The sequence below is a fragment of the Lontra canadensis genome, unplaced genomic scaffold (assembly GCF_010015895.1).
Source record: "Lontra canadensis isolate GAN:19392208 unplaced genomic scaffold, GSC_riverotter_1.0 scaffold4, whole genome shotgun sequence".
In the NCBI taxonomy this organism is placed as follows: domain Eukaryota; kingdom Metazoa; phylum Chordata; class Mammalia; order Carnivora; family Mustelidae; genus Lontra; species Lontra canadensis.
Window position 1 is genome coordinate 55,188,547 of NW_022630998.1, and position 22,099 is coordinate 55,210,645.

Consider the following 22,099-nt stretch of genomic DNA (forward strand, 5'->3'; position numbering starts at 1 on the left):
TTAACGAACCAAGAGAATTACAGTTACTTACATTAGGTTTTCTGCACACAGTTGATTCCAGTAATTCTGATTAGAGACACAAAAGACTTCGGGTGTGTGTTGGGATTTCTTTTTTTTTTCTATGACTTTTTTTTTCTATGACTGTTTTTCCATCCTTGAGGTGGGTTAAGTGTTATTTTTTTTAAAAAGGTATCACATACTGTATATGATCTACTGTGAGTCTCATTTTTTAATCTATTACTTTGTTTTGGATGTGTATAGCTGGAGTTCATTCATTTTTACTGCTGTATAATAGATTGTATAAGTATAAAGCAAATGATTTATTCTTTTTCCTGGCAGTGGTCATTTGAGTTGAATGTAGATTTTTACTGTTAAAAACAATGCTGCTCATCCAGAGGGAAACTCTGGTTTAAAAAAAAAAAAAAGTATTCAAGCATTTGAAGGTATTTATACCTCATGGGATTAGGGGTCTTAATCTAACTTCCTGGAATTGATAGGAGAGAAGGAATTTTTTCCCTTCAGTCAAGATGCAATTATTCTATGATTTTGCATTTCCTTGCTTTCCGTGGAAAAAAATTTGCTCCATGATTGGTGAGCCTGTTAGTTTCCTCCTTATGTTTACATGGCACAATGCTATCAGATAAACCTTCTTTATTAAGACTGTCTATTAGATGCAAAAAGATGCAAATCTTTTTCCGTGGAAAGCAAGGAAATGCAAAATCATAGAATGATTGCATCTTGACTGAAGGGAAAGAATTCCTCCTCTCCTATTATGACTGCCTATTAGATGCGCACAAACTGCAAAAGAACACTAGCTCTTTTGCATAATTTAGAGTTGTGAACTATTACTGTATTCTGTATGCTGGGACAAAAATACAAGGGAGGGAGTTATGTTTGGGCCAGAATTTTTCAACACCAAAATGCTTCATATATTTCTTGGAATTCTCATTATAATGGTGAATTAAAATTTTTATTGATCATTAAAAAAAAACACCCCAAAACAAACAGAAAAAAACAAAAAATGCTGCTGTGACCATCTTCGTACCTGCCGTGGGATGAATGTGGGCAAGAGTTTCTGAATGAATATAACTGGTGGTATAATTGCTAATCACAGAATATATTAAAAAGTTCATCTTTAAAAGTATTGCCAAATTATTCTTCTAAAGCAGTTGTATCAATTTGTACTGTTGTCATCAGTGTTTAAGAGATAATTAAACAGGGGCGCCTGGGTGGCTCAGTGGGTTAAGCCGCTGCCTTCGGCTCAGGTCATGATCTCAGGGTCCTGGGATCGAGTCCCGCATCGGGCTCTCTGCTCATCAGGGAGCCTGCTTCCCTCTCTCTCTCTGCCTGCCTCTCTGTCTACTTGTGATCTCTGTCTGTCAAATAAATAAATAAAATCTTTAAAAAAAAGAAAAAAAAAGAGATAATTAAACACTTGTCAACCCTTGATTTTGTCAATATTATCAATCTTTGCTCATCTCGTGGGTATAAAATGTCACATTTTAATGCTTTTCTTGGTTATTAATGAGGTTAATTATTGTATGTTTATATGACATTTTCTTCTTTAATGGGATACCAGTTAATAACTTGTGCCTATTTCTCCATTGTATTGTTTGTTTTTTATCATTGATTTGTAGAAACTCTTTAGATATAATGACTCATGATTTTTGTTGAAAATACCTTTTCTCAGATTGTAGTTTGATTTTTCCTATTCTTTTTGGTTGTCTCTTCATGAAGAAAATTTGAATTTTAATGTACCCAAGTTTATACATACACATTTCTTACACAACTGGTGCTTTTAGGGTATTTATTGAAAATTTTTCACTTTGACTTTACAAATACATGTGTATTTTCTTTGAGAAGCTTTTAAATTTTGCATTTTACATCAAGCCTTAAATTGATTTTGGAATTTGTTTTTGTGTGTGGAGTAAGAAAGGAGCACAGTAATGTGTTTTCCTCCACTGTGCAGAACTTTATCCAGCACGATTTAGAGAATTAGCCCTTCCTTTCCGAAATGATTCACAATGCCATCTCTGTAGCCTATCTGGTTTCTTCAGATGCATATATCCATATTTTGGCTCTATATCCTGTTTTCTTGGCTAATCAATTGTGCCTGTATCATTTTGTTTCAGTTACTGTGGCTTTAGTTTAGGTCTTGATAACTAAGTACAGAATTGATATTTCTTGCTTACCCATGCTCCTCAGTAGCTGCTTTATTCTTTCTCAAGTGAAGTATTATCTTTTGTCAAAGAACTTCATAATCCATTGAAACTGTACTGGATGTATAAATAAACTCATAGGAAATTGATATTTTTATAAAATGCAGGTTTTTAAAATATTTTTGTTTATTTGACAGAGAGAGAGGGAGAGAGCACAAGCTGGGGGAGTGGCAGGTGCAGGGAGAAAGAGAAACAGGCTTCCTGTTGAGCAGGGAGCTCAATGCAGGGCTTGATCCCAGGACACTGGGATCATGACCCAAGCCAAAGCCAGACATTTAAGTAACTGAGCCAGCCAGGTGCCCTTGGAATATTAGTTAAAAAAATAATGGTAGTTACAACATTTGATTGCTGACCCACAGGAATACAACAGATTTTGTATATCAATCTCATATCTAGCTGTTTTGTTTAATTTTTGAATTTTAAGTAATATGTATATTTTGGATTTTTAAAATTAGCAGGATAGTTGACATACAATGTTAAATTAGTTTCAAGTGTAAATTTAGTGATTTAACAATTTAATACATTGTTCAGTGATCACCACAGGAAGTATATTTACCACTTATCACCATACATTATTAGAACATTATTGACGGTATTCCCTATGCTTTACTTTTCATCCCTGTGACTTACTTTGTAATGAGAAGTTTGTATCTTTTAATCTCATTTCTCTTATTTTGCCCATCTTCCCAACTCTTCCCCTCTTGCAACCATCCTGGTTTTGTCTGTATTTGTGGGTCTAATTCTACTTTTTGTTTGTTTTTCAATTTTTTATTCTACATAAAATTGAAATCATATAGTTTTGGTCTTTCTCTGATTTAGTTCACTTAGCCTAATGTCCTCTAGGTCCATCCATGTTGTTGAAAATGGCAGATCTTACCCTTTTTTGTGGCCATATAATATTCTACTTATATATACCTCATCTTTTATGTCCAGTTATCTATTGATGGACACGTAGGTTGCTTCTATAGCTTTGCTATGGCAAATAATGCAGCAGTAAACATAGGGTGGATATATCTTTTTGAATTAGTGTTTCCATTTTCTTCAAATAAATAGTGAATAGCGGACTCCTGGATCACAAGTTATTTTGATTTTTAATTTTTTGAGGAATCTTCATACTGTTTTCCATAGTGGCTGTACTGATTTACATTCCAACCAAGAGTATTTGAGGGTTCCCTTTTCTCCACATTCTCACCAACGGTTGTTGTTATCTTGTTTTCTTGATTTTAGCCATTTTGACAAGTTTAAGGGGATAACCCTTTGTGGTTTTGCATTTCTCTGATGAGTGATGTTGCGCATCTTTCTGTGTGTATTCACCATCTGTATGTCTTCTTCAGAAAAATGTCTATTCAGGTCATCTGCCCATTTTTAATCATATTATTATTATTATTATTTTTGGTGTTGGTCTGTGTAAGCTCTTGGTATATTTTGTGTATGAACCCCTTATTTGATGTATCATTTTCAGATATCTTCTCCCATTCATTAGGTTGCATTTTGATTTTATTGATTTTGTTCATTCTGTGAAAGCTTTTTATTTTGTTGTAGTCCCAATAGTTTATTTTTCTTTGTTTTTCTTGCCCTGGGAGCTCTTATCTTTATAATCTTTGAATTAATTTTGGTGTTACTTTTTTTGCCTTCTTACATAGGACATAGAATACACTCATTTTTTTTTCATCCTTCTTTTTCTAATATGACATAAATTTTTCCTCCACATTAATATCACTTAATTTTATTGGTTTTAACCTATCCTTTATTGATTACAGTTCAGCTCTAAGTATATTTTATAATTATTTTTCTCTTTCTTTTGGCCAATGCACTAGTTAGAAGTGTGTTTAAAAAGTTACAAATGTAAGTGACTTTTTGTTTATATTTTTTGTTATTGATTTGTAATTTAATTACAATTTAACCACATTGAATTTGATACTTCTTCTTTGAGATTTGTTGAGATTTGCCTATATTTTATGACTTATATTTTATAAATATCTTAGGTATTTCAAGCATTTTTTTTATTTGAAGAACTTTCTTTTTCAAGGTTGCTGTACTTACTTGAGGTCTTTTGTAGTTTGATACAAAATTTTGGATTATTTGTTCTGGTTCTGTGAAAAGTGTGGTGGTATTTTGATAGGGATTATATTGGAATTTGTAAATTGCTTTGGGTGGTATAGACATTTTAATGATACTTGCTATTCCAATTCATGAGCATGGAATGTCTTACCATTTCTTTGTGTTTTCTTCAGTTTCTTTCATCACTGTTTTACAGTTTTCAGAATATAAGTCTTCTACCTCTTTGGTTAATGTTTATTCCTAGATATCTTATTATTTTTGGTTCAATTGTGAGTGGAATTTTTTTCTTAACTTTTATTGGTATGTAGAAATGCAACAGATTTCTATAGATTGATTTTTGTATCCTGAGACTTTACTGAATTTGTGTATCAGTTCTAGCAATTTTTTGGTGCAGTCTTTGTGATAGTGTTACCTCTTGCTTACCCATTTGGATGCCTTTTATTTCCTTTTGTTGTCTTATTCCTGTTACTAGGACTTCCAGTACTATGTTGAATAAAAGTGGAGAGAGTAGACATCCTTGTTGTGTTCCTGATCTTAGGGGAAAAGCTCGCAGTATTGGTTTTTTGTTTTTTGTTTTTTATTTTTTTCCACCATTAAGGATGATGTTAGTTGTGGGTTTTTCATAGATGGCCTTTATTATTTTGAGGAATGTGCCCTCTAAATCTACTTATTTGATAGTTTTATCATGAATGACATTGTACTTTTTCAGATGCTTTTTGGGAACCTACTGAAAAGGTCATATGGTTCTTACTCTTTCTCTTACTGATGTGATGAATCGTGTAGCTTGATTTGTGAATATTGAATCACCCTTGCAACCCAGAAATAAATTACACTTAATCGTGGTGAATGATTTTTTTTTTAAATGTATTGTTGGATTTGGTTTGCTAGTAATTTTTTTGAGGATTTTTGTGTCTATATTTATCAGGGATATTGGCCTATAGTACTCTTATTTTAGTGGTGTCTTTATCTGGTTTTGGTATCAGGGTAATGCTGGCCTTATAGAATGAATTTGGAGGTTTTCCCTCCTCTTCTATTTTTTGGAATTCTTTGAGAAGATTAGGTATCAGCTCTTCTTTAAATGTTAGGTAGAATTTGCCTGTGAAGCCCCCTGGTCCAGGACTTCTGCTTTTTTTTTGGAAGTTGATTATGGATTCAATTTCTTGGCTGATTATTGGTCTGTTCATAATTTCTGTTTCTTCTGCTTTCAGTTTTGGCAGCTTATATATTTCTAGGAATTTATCCATTTTTTATAGGTTGTTTAATTTGTTGGCATATTATACTTTTCATAATACCTTTATAATGGTATTCTGTAGTGTTGTTATTTCTCCTTTTTCATTTGGGATTTTATTTGAGTCCTTTCTCTTTCCTTTTTTTTAAACTTTAATTTCAGTTAGTAACATACAGTTTTATATTAGTTTCAGATGTACAATATAGTGATTTAATACTTCTATACATGACCCAGTGCTCATCAGGACAAGAGCACTGCTTAATCACCATCACCTATTTAACTCAACCCTTACCCACCTCCCCTCTGGTAACAATCAATTCTGTGGAATTAAAAGGGTTTTTCCCTTGATTATTCCTGCTAGAGATGATCCATTTCACTGATTTTTTTTTTTCCCTGAAGAGCAGGCTCCTAGTTTGACTAATCTTTTCTATTGTATTTTTAGATTATCATTTATTTCTGCTCTTATATTTATTATTTCCTTCCTTCTGCTGGTTTTGGGTTTAGTTTGTTGCTCTTTCTCTATTTCCTTTAGGTATAAGATTAGGTTATTTATTTGAAAAAAGTTTTTTCAAAATTTTGAAAATTTGAATTGCTGTATTGCTATAACCTTCCTTAGGGAAACTTCCTTAGAATTGCTTTGGCTGTATCCCAAAGCTTTTGGATGATTATGTTTTCATTTTCATTTATTTCCATACATTTTTTCTCTTTTATTTCTTGGTTGACCCATTCATTGTTTAGTAGCATGTTATTTAACCTCCACGTATTTGTGTTCTTTCCAGATTTTTTCTTGTGATTGCTTGTGGTCAGAAAAGATGCACCATATGACTTTGTTCTTTCAAACTTATTCAGGCTTGTTTTGTGGTTGTTTCCTTGTTGATTTGGTGTTTAGATGATCTGTCCATTGATGTACATGGGGAGTGAAAATCCCCTACTATAACTGTATTATTATTGATTAGTTCCTTTATGCTTGTTATTAGCTATTTCATGTATTTGGGTACTCACATGTTGGGGCATAAATATTTATAATTGGTATCTCTTCTTGCTGGATTGTTCCCTTTATTATGATATAATACTCTTCTTTGTCTCTTGTTACAATCTCTGTTTTAGAGTCTACTTTGTTTGCTGTAATTATTGCTACTCCAGCTTTCTTCCGACATCCATTTGCATGGTAAATGGTTCTTCATCCCTTCACTTTGAGTCTGATAGTGTCTTTAGGTCTAAAATGAGTCTCTGGTAGGCAGCATATATGTGGGTCTTATTTTTTATCCATTCTTTCACCCTATATTATTTGATTGGAGTATTTAGTTCACTTACGCTCAAGTTAGTTACTGATAATTATATATTTATTGTCAGTTTGTTATTTGTTTTGTGATTGTTTCTGAAGAGTTTCTCCGATCCTTTCTTGTCTTTCTCTCTTTCATTATTTGCTATTTGCATGTTTGCCTCAGAGGAACCCAAAGTCATGGATCCAAAGTGCATCTCAGTCTCTCAGATACCTTGGTGGATCTGCAAACTCTCACAGCATACAAGTGGACCTCATTACTTGACTCACTTATCTGGATGCATGGCTTCTCTTGTATCTCATTTCAGTATTTTCTTGCTCTCTGGTTAACTGCTAGATATTATTTAGAAGTTCTTCCTAAACATACTTAATTTTTAAAAAAATTTCACTCTGTTCAGGTTGCCAACACATAGCACATCATAAGTTTTTGTTGTAGTATTCAACAATTCACTGGTTGCATACAACACCCAGTTCTCAACCCAGTATGTGCTCTCCTTAATACTCATCACCCAGTCACCTGATTCCCCCCACCCTCCTCCTTCTGCAATCAGTTTGTTTCCTCGAGTCCAGAGTCTCTCATGGTTTGTCTCCCTCTCTGATTTCTTCCCATTCAGTTTTCTTCCCTTCCTCTATGGTCCTCTGCTCTATTCCTTATGTTCCACATATGAGTGAAACTGTATGGTAATTGTCTTCCTCTGCTTGGCTTATTTCACTTAGTGTAATCCCCTCCAGTTGTAATCCCCTCCATGTTGATGCAAATGGAGGCTATTCATGTTTACTGATGGCTGAGTAATATTCCATTGTATATATGGACCACATCTTTTTTATCCATTCATCTGTTGAAGGACATCTCAGCTTCTTCCACATTTTGGCTATTGTGGGCATTGCTGCTATGGATATTGGGATGCATATGCCCCTTCTTTTTCTACATCTGTATCTTTGGGGTAAATATGTAGTAGGGCAATCATTGGGTTGTAGGGTAACTCTATTTTTAAGGTCTTGAGGAACCTCCATACTGTTTTCCAGGGTGGCTGTACCAGCTTGCATTCCCACCAACGGTGCAAGAGGGTTCCTCCTTCTCCACAACCTCCCCAATACTTGTTTCCTTGTCTTGTTAATTTTGGCCATGCTAACTGGTGTAAGGGGATATCTCATTGTGGTTTCGATTTGTATTTCCCTGATGGCTAATTTAATTAATTTTTAAAAAATTGTCTTCAGTGGGAGGGCTGCTCCAAATTGCTTCCATATCTGCATTAGCAGATATGGAAGCTTCAGTTCTTACCTCAAACTTTTTTTTTTTTTTTGTATCATTCTTTTATTCTTTTCTCTGGGATTCTCATTAGATATTATTTTAAACCATCTTCCTCTGCCCTAAACATCTTGTAGTATTTTTCTTCTTCCATCCCACTTCTAATCTGCCATAAAAGCCTTCTAAGTGTTATTTCAAATCATATTTTTCATTCTTTTTCAAAAATACTTCTTATACTAATTTTTTGATGTTCAATATTTATTTCCATAAATGTTTCATAAATAGTTATTCTATATTATGATTCCAGCATCTGAAGTTGTTGGTGGTCTGTTTTTTGTCATTTCTTCTGATATTTTACTTCCTTGTGTTGGTTGATTTTTTTGATTGTAAATTCAAATTTGGTCATAATTAATCTGTGGCAAAGTTGGAAGTTTAGATTGAGAGTTTCTTCCTCCAGCAAGAAATTTTATCTCTTATATGTTATATTTCTTATGCCTTACATTTCTTTCTTTTTTTTTTTTTTTAAGATTTATTTATTTGACAGACAGAGATCACAAGTAGGCAGAGAGGCAGGCAGAGAGAGAGGGGGAAGCAGGCTCCCTTCTGAGCAAAGAGCCCAATGTGGGGCTCCTTCCCAGGACCCTGGGATCATGACCTGAGCCGAAGGCAGAGGCCTTAACCCACTGAGCCACCCAGGTGCCCCCATGACTTATGTTTCTTATACTCTTAAATTTCTCACACCCTGAAAGCCAGAGTATGCTATTGAGCAATGATCATTTTATTCCCAGTCCAAGGTCTCTGAGTTAATATGTGAGTCTCAGATTTAGTTTTTCTGCATTGCTTCTGGGACAAAGCTTGGTCTCCACATCACAGTTCTGAGATAAATTCTCGTCCTCAGTGCAGCCCATGTTTTCTGGATGTAGTTACTGTTCACTATTGTGATATCAGCACAATGTTTACTCCTTATTTGTGATTTCTCTTATTTCTAAAATCCCAGCAGTGTAATAAAAATGAAATTTTACCAAGAATCTGTTTTGTCATGCAAAAGACCTTCAGAGTAGCTAATGTTGCATACTGAAAGAAGCAGAAACTTCATTCTAAAATTTAAATTCTGCCTTGAGAGTTCATTATAAAAATTAAATTATTAAAATTATAAAAATAATATAAAAATTATAAAAACAAAACTCCTTGGGGGTGCCTGGGTGGCTCAGTCAGTTGAGCATCTGCCTTCAGCTTGGGTCATGATTCCAGGGTCCTAGGGATCCTAGGGATCCTTGCTCAGTGGGGAGCCCACTCCTTCCTCTCCCTCTGCCTGCCCCTACCTCTGCTTGTGCTTGTGCTCTGTCAGGTAAAGAAATGAAATCTTAAAAAAAAAAAATTCCTTGGATGAAAATGTGGACTTTGCAAACGATTTAGAAAGCTAAGTTGATAATCAGGTTCATTTTCTTCTAGTTATTTAGACCTGGTCTTTGTAAGTACTTAAAAAATGTCACAGAATATATTGGGGAAAAAATGTCACAGACAACAACATGTGGTGTATAGTTCTTTGTAAACTCCTAAATTTGTTCACAGTAGGGCTGTGTTCCATTGGTACTCTTTTTATTTATTTAAACTTTTTAAAAATTTGAGTAAAGTTCACACAATGTTAAATTAGTTTCAGGTGTTCAACATAGGGATTCAACATCTCCGTGTGTTACGTTATGCTTACCAGAAGTGTAGCTACTATCCATCACCATGCAGTGCTATTAGAATATGTTGACAGTATTTCCTATGCTGTACTTTTTATTCCCATGTCTTACTTTCTTTTTTAAAACTGATTACTATATGGCATGTATTGCACGGAGCACTGGGTATGGTGCACAAACAATGAATTCTGGAATACTGAAAAGAATTTAAAAAAATAAATAAAAACTAAAAAAAGGAAAAAAATAAAAACAAAGATACATTTTTTATTAAAAAAAAAAACAACAACAACTAATTGTTAGATTAGTAGATTTCAAACCTACCAGGTATTGGAAAGACCTGGAAAGACTTTTAAACAAATCCTTAAGCTTAACCCAGATCAACTCATTTGATTCTTAGGTGATAGGGAACTGGAAAAGTGGGACCCAGGAATTTGCCTTTCTTGTTTTTAGAGATTTATTTATTTTCAAGAGAGAGCTAGAGAGCATATGTGTGTGGGTATGGGCACAGTTGGTGGGCGGAATCTCAGGCCAACCCCTCCCTGAGCTCAGAGCCCCTTGAAATCACAACCCAAGACAGAATCAAAGGCTGGAAGCTCCACCAACTCAACCACCCAGGTGTGCCGGGAATTTGCATTTTGAATAAGCTAGCAGGTAATTCTAATGTGCAGCCAAGTTTTGGAGCCACAGATCTAGAAAATGTCTGCTTTGCTTTTGCCAGTGAGAGATACTTGAAGGGCTCTTCTCTGAAACTCATTTATCAGCTATTCCTTTGCTCAGAACTCCCCCATTCCCCATGTATTTACTATGCACATAAAAAGTGCTACAGAAGACTTAAGATAAATAAAACATGCCTTCAAGGAGCTTATAGTCTAAGGGTGCCTGGGTGGTTCAGTCATTAAGTGTCTGCATTTGTCCTGAGATCCAGCCTGGCATCAGGCTCCCTGCTCAATGGGAAGCTTGCTTCTCCCTCTCTCACTCCCCTTCTTGTGTTCCTTCTCTCACTGTGTCTCTCTGTCACATAAATTAAAATCTTTAAAAAAAGGAGTTTATAGTGTATCTGGTAGGATTAGGCATGCAGTCATATATCTTTTTTTTTTAATTTTTAAATTTTTTGTTAACATATAATGTATTGTTAGCCCTAGGGGGAGCAGTCATATATCTTGTATAAGGTATTTGCAATATCATAAGACAAAGCTCAGTGCTGAAAATAAGTGACTATGGGAATTCCTACAGTAGTCATCAGGACTATTGGCCAAGATAGGAAGTTGAGACTTGAAGGGAAATTTAAAAGCCTTAAGAGAGAAAAAAAAAACCAACATAGAAAAACAGAGCCCTAGTAGGCCTTGGGTGAGTTAGACGGAGACTCAGTGAACATAACCAAAGAGTTTCCTTTTTATTTTTTTAACCAGATGTTTGAATTCCCTGGAATTGTAAAAGTATAACAATACACTCTATCTAACCTTTGCTAAATAGATGTGAAAAATGGCTTTCAGCCTTGAATAACTGTGTGGTAATAGAACCATTAGGGACGGAAAGATGCCTTCCTGCTTATAAATATTCACTACTGAGGTTTGGATTTAAGGCAACAATTACCATCTCCATGTTGATTCTTTGCTATAAGTTAATGATTTCCTCACCTGCACATAGCTATTTTGGTTTGTCATTAGTTGGAAAGAGTAACAACCTGTAGGCTGAATCAATCTTGGACATACCGTTTGAAGAGGGAAAGGACAAAGAAGGGAAAAGATGTCTTTGAAATACACAGTGGCAGAATCCTTGATAGTGTAGAATGAAGACTCTAATGATTCTTGTAGGGTTTAGCTTTACAGTCAGCTTCAGCAAACTCTTAACTGTTCCATAAAGAAGTCGCCCCTGTTGTTTCCTATCATTTCATCCAAGTTGTTTACTTCCTTAACCACAGGTTACAATTATACTTTTTCTCCTTTTTCTTTAGCCCTCTCACTAGAAGGTAGCTATCTGAGACAATAGGTAGTGTCTGTTTAGTTTCACCTTTGCATCCCCATAGCCTAGAAATGTTGAACAGAGTGCTCATTAAATATTTGTTGAATAAATGAAATGCTGACGTCCCTCAACAGTGTGGAAAGCTGAGTGCCTACTGAAACAAATCCAGATTCATTGCCAATATGCTCATTCTTTTATTTCACTTCATAAATAATCTCCTTTGACATCTTTGGGGTGCCATTTTGTACTCACATTTTAGTTACCTCCTTTGTTAGGACAAAGAAAGCATCTTTTACCTGGCTTCTGATAGTCTGTGCTTGCAGCCCATACTAAATGTGGATGCTAGACAAGTTTTTCAAGAACAGTTTTTCCTGTCATGCCTCTGTTGAAAGCATTCGATAGCACCTAATTATTTAGAGAATACTATACAATATTCATCAGACTGCTTCCTCTACTTTACTTTGAGCTTTCTTATCCAACGTTATTCCTCATTCTCCTTTGGTGAAATTTCTACCTCATTGACATTTACAGATCTGTCTTCCCCCACAGCCTTTTCTTCCTTCAAATATACCATGGGTGATCTCACTCAATGGCATGGCTGGTTCCAGTTGGTATGCTACATATCTTTCATCTCTCTGTTAAAATCCTTTCAGTTAAACGACACAGCTGTAAAGGAAGGCTTCCACATTAGTCTAGCCTGTAGGATTATTCTTTCCTATTGTCCTAAGGCCCAAATGTCCCTTTATTTTCTCCAATAACATCATATGCTTATTATCTGATTTCACGTATAAACTTTCTTGTGTGTGTAGTCTACATATCAAAGTATCTTATAAATCCCTTGTTTATATTGTTAGGTATTTCCCTACATCTTTCCTCAGTGCCATTGATAGGGTAAACACCCAAAAACGAACTGCTGAACAAATAAATAAATTAATAGATAACTCTTGGAAGAGCAGTCTGTTAAGGGAGGGAAGTAGATCTGGTATGTTGGATACTTTTAGCCTCCTCTTTTGATAGTGATTGGTTGATACTGGATACCTTCTACACAGAGTTGAGCATTCTTGGCTGAGCAAATACTGTCATCACTGTATTTGCCCAGGAGAGGTAGATGAAGTAGCATATTTATGCAATACGTTCAATTGCAGTGTGTAAAATTGAAAATGGTCAGATATTGAAAGGTTACTATTGTTCAACATAATACTTCCTGATCTTAAATTTTTGGTTATTTCAAACTTACTCTCTTTTCTCTTGTGAAAATTTTGCTACTCCTGTCAGAATTTGTGCCAATGAATTTGTTTACTTGTGAGTCTACCATCAAACAGTTGGCATAGATCCAAATCTCTTAGGTGGTGTAGGTATGGTCAGGCATGGCTTGAAATCTACAGATGGATAAGACTGACCACTGCCTTTTCTAAGGATAATGAATGAAAATCAATATTCTGGTACTAAATGGTAGAGTTATTACATTCCTAGTTAATACACAGCTGATTTGTCTATGTATTAAATGCTATGTATCAGATCCTTATAAACTAATAATATGTCATGAATTTCCTTAGAACTAGGAATCTTTTGTCAAAATTCAGCTCTTTAATTTTCATGTCAATATTGGGTCTTGTATTAGTAATAGTTTATAATTACGTTCAGCAAGGTTAACTCTACTAATGTGCTTATGTTTTCTGCTATGTAGTATTTTTTGACCATATGGAGTCCTTAATTTGTGTCTAGTGTTTGCTATCCATCTTCTCAATGGATTACAAAACATCAACAAATGACTAATCACTGAGGGAAGAAATGCTGGGGCTCATACAAGGACACGGCAGTAACAAGCAGCTTCCTTGGCATGAAATATTTTACTTCTGCTTCTCAAGTTATGCTTGAGATGCACAAACAAATCCATAAGTTGTTCAGCATATTATATTTTCTTTGAATCTACACTTTGGAAACTGAAAAGTTGGGACTTCATATAATGTGCTAAGTCTGATATTTAATCTTGGCTGCCTAGAGGTCCTTTACTGAGAAGAAGTCTGGGATGTTGTTTAGAGGAGGTGCTCTGCATTTCATGAGCCTTCTTTTGTTAATTTTATTTATTTATTTATTTTTTAAAAAGATTTTATTTATTTATTTGACAGAGAGAGATTACAAGGAGGCAGAGAGGCAGGCAGAGAGAGAGAGAGAGAGAGAAGCAGGCTCCCTAGTGAGCAGAGAGCCCAACTCAGGGCTCGATCGCAGGACCCCGAGATCATGACCTGAGCCGAAGGCAGAGGCTTAACCCACTGAGCCACCCAGGTGCCCTTCGTGAGCCTTCCATACAGTTGGTGACTTACTGTAGGGAGGTACGCATGATTTTAGAGTTTGAACAGAAACAAAAACAAGAATTTAGTTTTCAAATTTAAACAGTTACATTTCTGAACAAGACTCTCCCAGTATTTAAGCTGAGTTTTGACTTGGTGGAACCACCCCTAAACTGCGGTTTTGATGCCTTAATTCAAAAATAAATGCCAACTCTAATTAGTATGTCCTTATGCTTTCTGTCTGTAAAACAGAGATAAAACTGTATTTCCTTTTTCATTGTGCACTAATAACCGCTCTTCAGGTAAAGTTAACCAAAGGGGAAAGTCAGGGCCACCTAAATAAAATAAGTAACTAAGTAATTTTGACAGAAGGAAGTATATTTTTAATCATTCTTTATGTTTTAATGTGAATTGTCTTCCTCCTTCCACTTCTTTCTTTAATTCTTTTCTCCTCTTTTTCTTTATTCTGTTGTCCTCAGAGCCCAATTAGACTTTACAATAGAGACTGAGACAGTGTTTGGAAAGGGTAAATGTCTATTGCATTTAACTGAATTACTGTTTTAGGTATATGGAAAGCCCAGGGTGCTACTGTGGACATGAATTGAGAAAGTACATGTGTGAGGATTAGAAAATTGTCAGGGGAACTAAAAAAAAACCTAAAATATAAAGTACTTTATCTTGAAAGAGGAATACAACATTTATAATGCCAGTTTTCTAGGGAAGGTGGAAACACTAGTCGAAGGTGATAAATAGTCTACTCTAGAGGGGCTGGGACAGTAACAGGCAAAACCTTAAGATCTAAGCAGGGTTCAGTAATCAGAAGTCTTCTTTGTTAGACTCTGAACTCATTAAGGGCCAAGTTGTGTCATGTATTATAAAACTTGCTTCTATTCCAGAGTCTGGCACATTGAGGTGGTGAGAGCGTTTTAAATTGATGGATGGATGGATGAATTAGGGATCTGGCCAAGATGAAGCTCTGGCAGCTTCTTCAGTATGATTTCGATTTTCTATGATGATTTCCAGCGTTTGGATTTGCTGCTTCCATTCTGCAACTCACATTTACCTCTTCATTTTGAACATGAAACCTTGAAAGACTGCTTTCTCTCCTGGTGTCACTGTCAATTAACCTGTCATAGCAAGGCTATGCCCAACGAATAAATGGTGTAGGGTGACAGTGATGTGCCATTTACTGACTGATTTTGAGTTTGGGGTGTGTGTGTGTGTGTGTGTGTGTCTATTATGACTCTTAAATTTTATCCCTTGCTACACTAATATATGTTCACTGTTTAAAAAATAGAAAATAAAAAGTAAAACCTCAGATTATTCATAATCCTGTCACCTACAGTCACTCTTAATATTTTGAGTCTTATTCTTAAAGGATTTTTATTTGTTTACTCCCATTCTTCCTATTCATTGAAGTGTAAGAATATACGTGTATATACAAATATATATTCACTTAAATGATTATATACATAAATTTAAATGATTATATCAGTATTATTAAACATGTTACAGAATAATTCCTTCATAGATTTTTTTTGAAGTGAGCACAGTTCTTCAAAGGAAAATGAGGATCAGGAAATGAATCAAATGTAAGCCACATTTCTATTAATAGTAAGAAAATGGTTAATGTTATTTATTGTTAAAACATCATGGACTAGGGGCACCTGGGCGGCTCAATGGGTTAGGCCTCTGCCTTCAGCTCAGGTCATGATCCCAGGGTCCTGCGATCGAGTCCCACATCGGGCTCTCTGCTCAGTAGAGAGCCTGCTTCCCCCGTCTCTGTCTGCCTGCCTCTCACTTGTGATCTCTGTCTGTCAAATAAATAAATAAAATCTTTAAACAAATCAAAACAAAACATCATGGACTACATAGTGACTGACTCAAAATCAAGCATAGGACACTGCTTACCAACTGATACACACATAAAAAGATAGGCTCATTGTTAGTAGGGATATGGAGAAAAGGGTATGCCCATATTCAGTTTGTGGGACTGTACACTACTGCTATTTTTATGGAAATTACTACTTGTATATTTAACTCGGTTATGGAAATTTTAAAACAAACACAAAAGTAGAGAAAATATCATAGTAATCTTCTTACTCCATCACCCAGTTATAAAAATGAAAAAAAAATCAAATTTTGTTTCATCTACACCCTACTCACTAGTCAACAGTGCCCATTATTTTAAAGCAAATCTAATATGCAGTTTGATTCATTAATATTATAGTATTATATCCCAAAGGCAAGGATTGCTTAAAAAATCACAACACTAATACCAAATCTAAAAATTTTAATAGTAATTTCTTAGTGTCCTTAATGTTCAAGCTTCCCAGGTTCTCATTCTGTTTTCTAGTTTGTTTGAATCAGGCTCTAAATAAGGCCATCAGTTGTAATTAGATGACATGTCTCAAGTCTCTTTTAATCAGGGAGTTCATTTGCCACCTCTTTTTTTCTTATGGTTTTTTTGTTTCAGGAAACCAGGTTTTGTTTTTTGTTTTTGTTTTTTAAGAAGGTGTCCACATTTTGAATTTTGCTGATTTCATCCCAAGTTGTTGTTTATCTATTTGATTTCTTTGAGGTACATGCAGTTCATATGGTAAGGGCAAAAGATATACCTTCTCTCTACCCTTTCTCTTCTTCCTCTAATTTTTTTTCTTTTTTTATTAATTTTCAGTCTAATGAGTTGGTTCCTTAGCATCTGAAAGTGGTCAGTGATTTTTTTTCTTTTTTTTACTGTCTTGATAAATTCATGGATTGAAACTACTACATGTTTGAACTAATCGCACTTAATGATTCTTACTGCAATTATGAGCCCAGTTGCCCTAATTTTGGCCAGTGGTGTCTTTGCCAGTTGACTCATAGGTGCTTTTGAAATGACACTTAGAGTCTGTAATAGATTTCCTGATGACAAGTTATTCCAAGCTAATCTTAGAGTTTTCTACCACAGACTTCTATTTACCATTTCTTCAAGGAGCCTTGCTTTCTTTAAATGGGCATTGGTATTTTGAGGCCATAGTTTGGTTGATAGAAGTGCTCTTTACTGCCTAGTCCTCCTTTCTTTTTTATACACAAGCTAGGAATATGACTTTTTAGATGAAATAGATCATGAATTACATTCATACTCCTATTCCATAGTCAGGATTGAAGGCTTTTTAGTTTATCAATCTTATATCTGTTTCCTTTGCTCATTGCTCAACATCTCTGCTCTCAAGAACATCAACATACTTTCTGCTTAATCATGCAGTGCATGAACAGTAGTCTCAGAATAATGATACCAACAACTATTGCCAGTAACATGATTACTAAAAATATTGTATGCTTTCAGTTCTTTTTTACTGTATAAGTAAGCTGAGCACTTGGAAGTTACACTCAAGTCCCTGGTTTTCATAGGCCACTTGAACTTTCATTTCATCTGTTGTTAGACTGTTAATCCAAACATAGCCTAGTTTGTTTCATTATGCTTTCAATGTTCACACGTTGTATTTTTAGATGGAATTTTATATTATCCAAGTACATTTTTTATATCAAAGCCATAAATTAGTTCAGATAAGTCTAGTTTCCATTCTTCTCTCTTGACCCTGTTTACTTTCTCTTCTTATAAGGACCAATTTAAAACATTTTAAAGTTTCATTTTTTCAGTTTTTAAAAAATACATTTTTAAATATTTAAATACACTTTTAAAAATAACTGTGTAGGTTCATTTATGCTTGCTTTTTTGCACTTTGGATTTTATGGTGGCAATCATTCCGTATTAGTATATGTAGAATTCCCCTTTCCTTTTATGCAGCTGCGTACTCCTCTGTGTTGGACTCAACAAGTCCTCCTTTGATGGGGAATATGGTTTCCAGTTTTTCGTAATTACAAATAGTATATATGAAATATGAGCCACTTTTGGGCCAGCTTAAATGTCTGTTTCTCCAGATAGCCTTGTTGCCTCTGCAGAAATGACCCTCTCTGAGCACATTTTTGTGTGTCTTGTAGAATGTAGGATGAGGTAGAAGTAAGGCGTGTATATCAGGTAATGAGACTAGTGTAGTAGATCTGGATGGCAGCACAGTGACATTCAAGACCAAATGGTCTTTAATGTCAAGCTGAGGAAATTTGGCTTTTATATTTGAGGCAAAGGAAACTGAGGGAAGGTTTTGAGTATGGGAGTAAAGTGCTCATGTCCTCAATGGTGAGGTGAGTCTGTGGCTTTAGTCAAATGACTGGTAAGGAACTTGTTTCCTAGGTGGGTCCTTCACTTACCAGGCTCAGTTTGTTGAGTTTCTCTTTCTTAGAGGCTTTGATTTAGTATGTGCGATTTTTCTGTGGAAAAAAATTCTCAAGAGCTTTTGAGTAATCAGTGAGGCCCGAGCACTTTGTCAGCTAAAGTGCCCTGAAATCAATGCCATGGTGCTGCCGTGAACATACTAATTTCTTTCCAACATTCAAATTACATAGTTATTACCCTCCACAGTCCACTTCACCTGGGAATTGCAGAAGTTCTACTTCCTTCTTCAAACTATGAAATGGTCTCTTCTCCAATGTAGGAAAATAATTGAAAATTTCCTTTATTATTTTTGTCACTATATTTTGATACAGATAATAGTTTATAATTTTTTTTTCTTTTTTGGACAGAGCCAATGCTAGCTGTGATGTTATGGCCAAATCAGTGTAGGTCTCAAATTTGTATTTGGAAAAGCAGCAAATTGATCTTTCCAGATTTAGGAATCCATGTTTCTAGGAGTTTGAGCATCATGTATTTTCCTGTAGTCTTAGGAGAACTGTGAACAATGCTGACCATTGAACTGAGAAGCGTCGGTTCTTCCCTAATGCCTTTGTGGTTTAATTTGATGTCAGTGTTTTCCTCAGGATGTGGGTACTAAGGGGCGCAAAGGTAAAACAAGGAATCAGAAAAACTCATTCTAAAGATTTTCTGGACTAATAAACAAAGGTAATTTTGGGAAAAAAATGGAAGGAAGAGAATTTGCTCTTAAAGAAGTAAGATGGTTTTTAGAGTTGCAATAATTGAGGAAGTCTGATAAAAGTTCAAGTGTAGACTAATCTGGTTGATGAAATTCTTGAAAGTTTTTATTCTTGAAATAGGTGTTAGTTGATTATCTACCATTTTCTAGGCTCTGAGAATACAGAAGTGATCAAAATGGGTAAGGTCACAGCTTTCCTAAGGTTTCCATACTAATGGGGGAAATAATAAATAAGCAAACACATAAATAAATAAAATAAATAAGCAAATATTATAAGTACTATGAGGAAAATGAAGTAGTGTGGGAGGATAGAAAATACTTGTGTATTGGAAGGGTGATTCTCACTGGATGATGAGAAAAGACCTCTTATGAAAGTGACTTTTAGAACAGAGACCAGAATTATAAGAATAAATACCTGATAATCTTTAGAGTTTTAGGGGCTTATTAAGTGTAATTCAAAACTCCCTCCATATGCCTAGCACTTAGGTCATTTATGGTACAGGTAAGAATTTCATATATATTAAAGAATGCACCTCAAAGAATGAGGAGCTGTTGACCATTGACACGGTGTTAGATAAATGTGTATATTACAAGTGGATGATAAACTTTAACACAAAAAATGAAACCATGGAATGCCGAGTGAGTTATTTGAATAGTTTGTTAATTACCTCTAAGCTTCACTGTCTTTACTTCTATCATGGGAAAAATACCTGCCTCATATTATAAACTATTATCTGTATCAAAATATAGTGACAAAAAAATACCTTCCTCATAGAGGAAGTACCTGTTTCATAGGGTAAGACAGAGTAAGGTAATGCGTGGCCCATCACAGCATTCAATATATATTAGTGATGTAGATAATAATGTCATTAATGGGAACTGGTAGAATCATTCCAAAAAAATGGAAATGTACTACACCTTGGTGAGGTGATGGAGGGCAAATGATTTTCTTCTTTCTCTTCTGGCTTTTGCAAGCTTCTTGCCTGTAAAACCCAGAAACCAGACAAGAATATCAGTATAAAAAATTTCTACCTCTCTCTTTGTAAGTTGGTGGCTGCTGGGATGGCAGAAATGAAGTTTTCCTTGTTACTCATTTGCTATCATACTTTAAAGTAAATGACTCAGTGGTATCCCAGTGACCTGAAAAAATTAACTTATCTTCAAAGCACATTTTCATCCAAGGAGGATCTGAGTCAGTTACTAGGGAACCAAGGAAATGGAAATGATATTTTACTCTTAAGTTGACCCAGAATATGGAGGACGTGGTTGGGCTGTTTGTGAAGTTTCCCTGGTGTACCTTATTATAATGTAATAGAAGCCCAACAGGAATAGCTAAAAAATTGAGTATGAAGTATGAGGCTTTTTGTAAGTGATACTGAAAAGCCAAATTTTTGTATTTATATATCTGTGTAAACATCATTAAGACTAGATTCTATATGCCCCAAAATGTACATTTTAGTAACTCCTACAAAACTAATGCTGAATTTTATGAGTTTTTCCGTGGGTAAACGCTCTGTCAGCAGATATTAATGGAAGACGCACAAAGAGGAGAAAGTGAAGTCCACATGGGCCTCTCATGCTTGCTGATAGTATAAAACTTCCCAGCCACCAGAGCCCGAAGGCTGAAGGTAAACTGCATTGCCCCAAAAAACAACATCAGTTCCTGTGTTCTCTTTGGATAGAATGGTTTGCACAAAAACATGATGCATCAAGTAGTGAACTGTTTCACAGACCTTTCCCAGCTCCATGACATCAGGGCCAGGCCAAGCTGAGCCTGCCATGTGTAGCCCTCTTTGCTGGTGATAATGAAATGGGATGTAGCTGAATCTCTGTGTTTCCCAATGTTCCTGCGTCCATGCTCTATCTTCATTTTATTGACCACAGTTACCCAGTTCTGGGTAATGACTCACCAGTCATTCATAACATGTCCTGATGCCAGGCCAGATCACACCCCAGGACTGGGTCCTTTCAATAACCAGTGACTTTGACTGAATACTGTATTTTATATTCAGCGCCTCCTTTCTTTCTTTGTCATAGTTTGTTTCCTTGAGATTAGAATCAGCAAGAATTATTGAGAAACACTGGATAGTGGATCCAAAGGTTATGGTTACAGCCATGGTTCTCTAACTATCTGTATCATTGAACTTGAAGAAGTTATTTAAATTCTCTGGGCTGGGATTTGTCAACAGTATTGTTGGATATAATATTCTTACCTTCTTTTACAAAAATATGGTGAATCTGATCTATCATATACTCAGTAATGTGCAGTCTATAGGGACTTAGGGACAGAAGAGAAGCATAAGACACAGTCCATGCCCATGAGAAATATATATTCTTTTTGAGGGAAGGAGGGAATAATTAAATGACAAAATGAGCTGTTTGGGGATATAATGAGTGGTCAACAGATGTTGGTCAGTGGGTATGAAAGTTTGTGTTAGGTACTCCATTTAAGGTCTCTTCAGATGATGATGTTAATGAATATGGAGTAGACAGAGTAGGGCTGTGGTAAGCTGTACTGATGGGACAAGTTGTGTTGGGAAAGCAGGATTTGTACAGGTGGAGATATGGAGGGTGGGCATGCAAGACACAGTGACGAAGTCTATTTTTGGCAAAGGAATCAGTGAAAGCAGAAAAGAGGACATTGGGTGAACACTTGGGGTTTGGCTTCTGTCTGCTCTCTGTCCCCTGTATTTTTTTCCCCTACAACTTTGCTTATAAGAAATCTTTTTTTTGTGTGGCTCGGATCTCATTTTTCCCTTCTCCTGCTTCACAGTTCTAAGGAAGGGTTATTGAGAGTCTGCAATGACATACTTGGAAGCTCTGAATGAGCATGGCATCTCTTTAGGTCCCAAGAGCACAGAAGATGTATTGCGTGATCATAGCAGTCATTCATGGACTCACACCCTTTCATTTGTGATGATACTTGGTGGGTGGGTGGGGAGAGTTCGCATTTGTAGGGTACTCCTCTCATGGGTCTACTCAGTCTTGGTGGTATTCCAAGCTGCTGTGCTGGCATTCCCCCCAAACTTTTCCACAGAAGAAAGTATACCAGACTGCAAGCAAGCGTAAGTGGCAATGTGTAGTTCACACTATTAAAGTATTCCTTTTCAAGTTTGGGTAATATAACCTTTCTTAGTTAATGGCAGTGACAG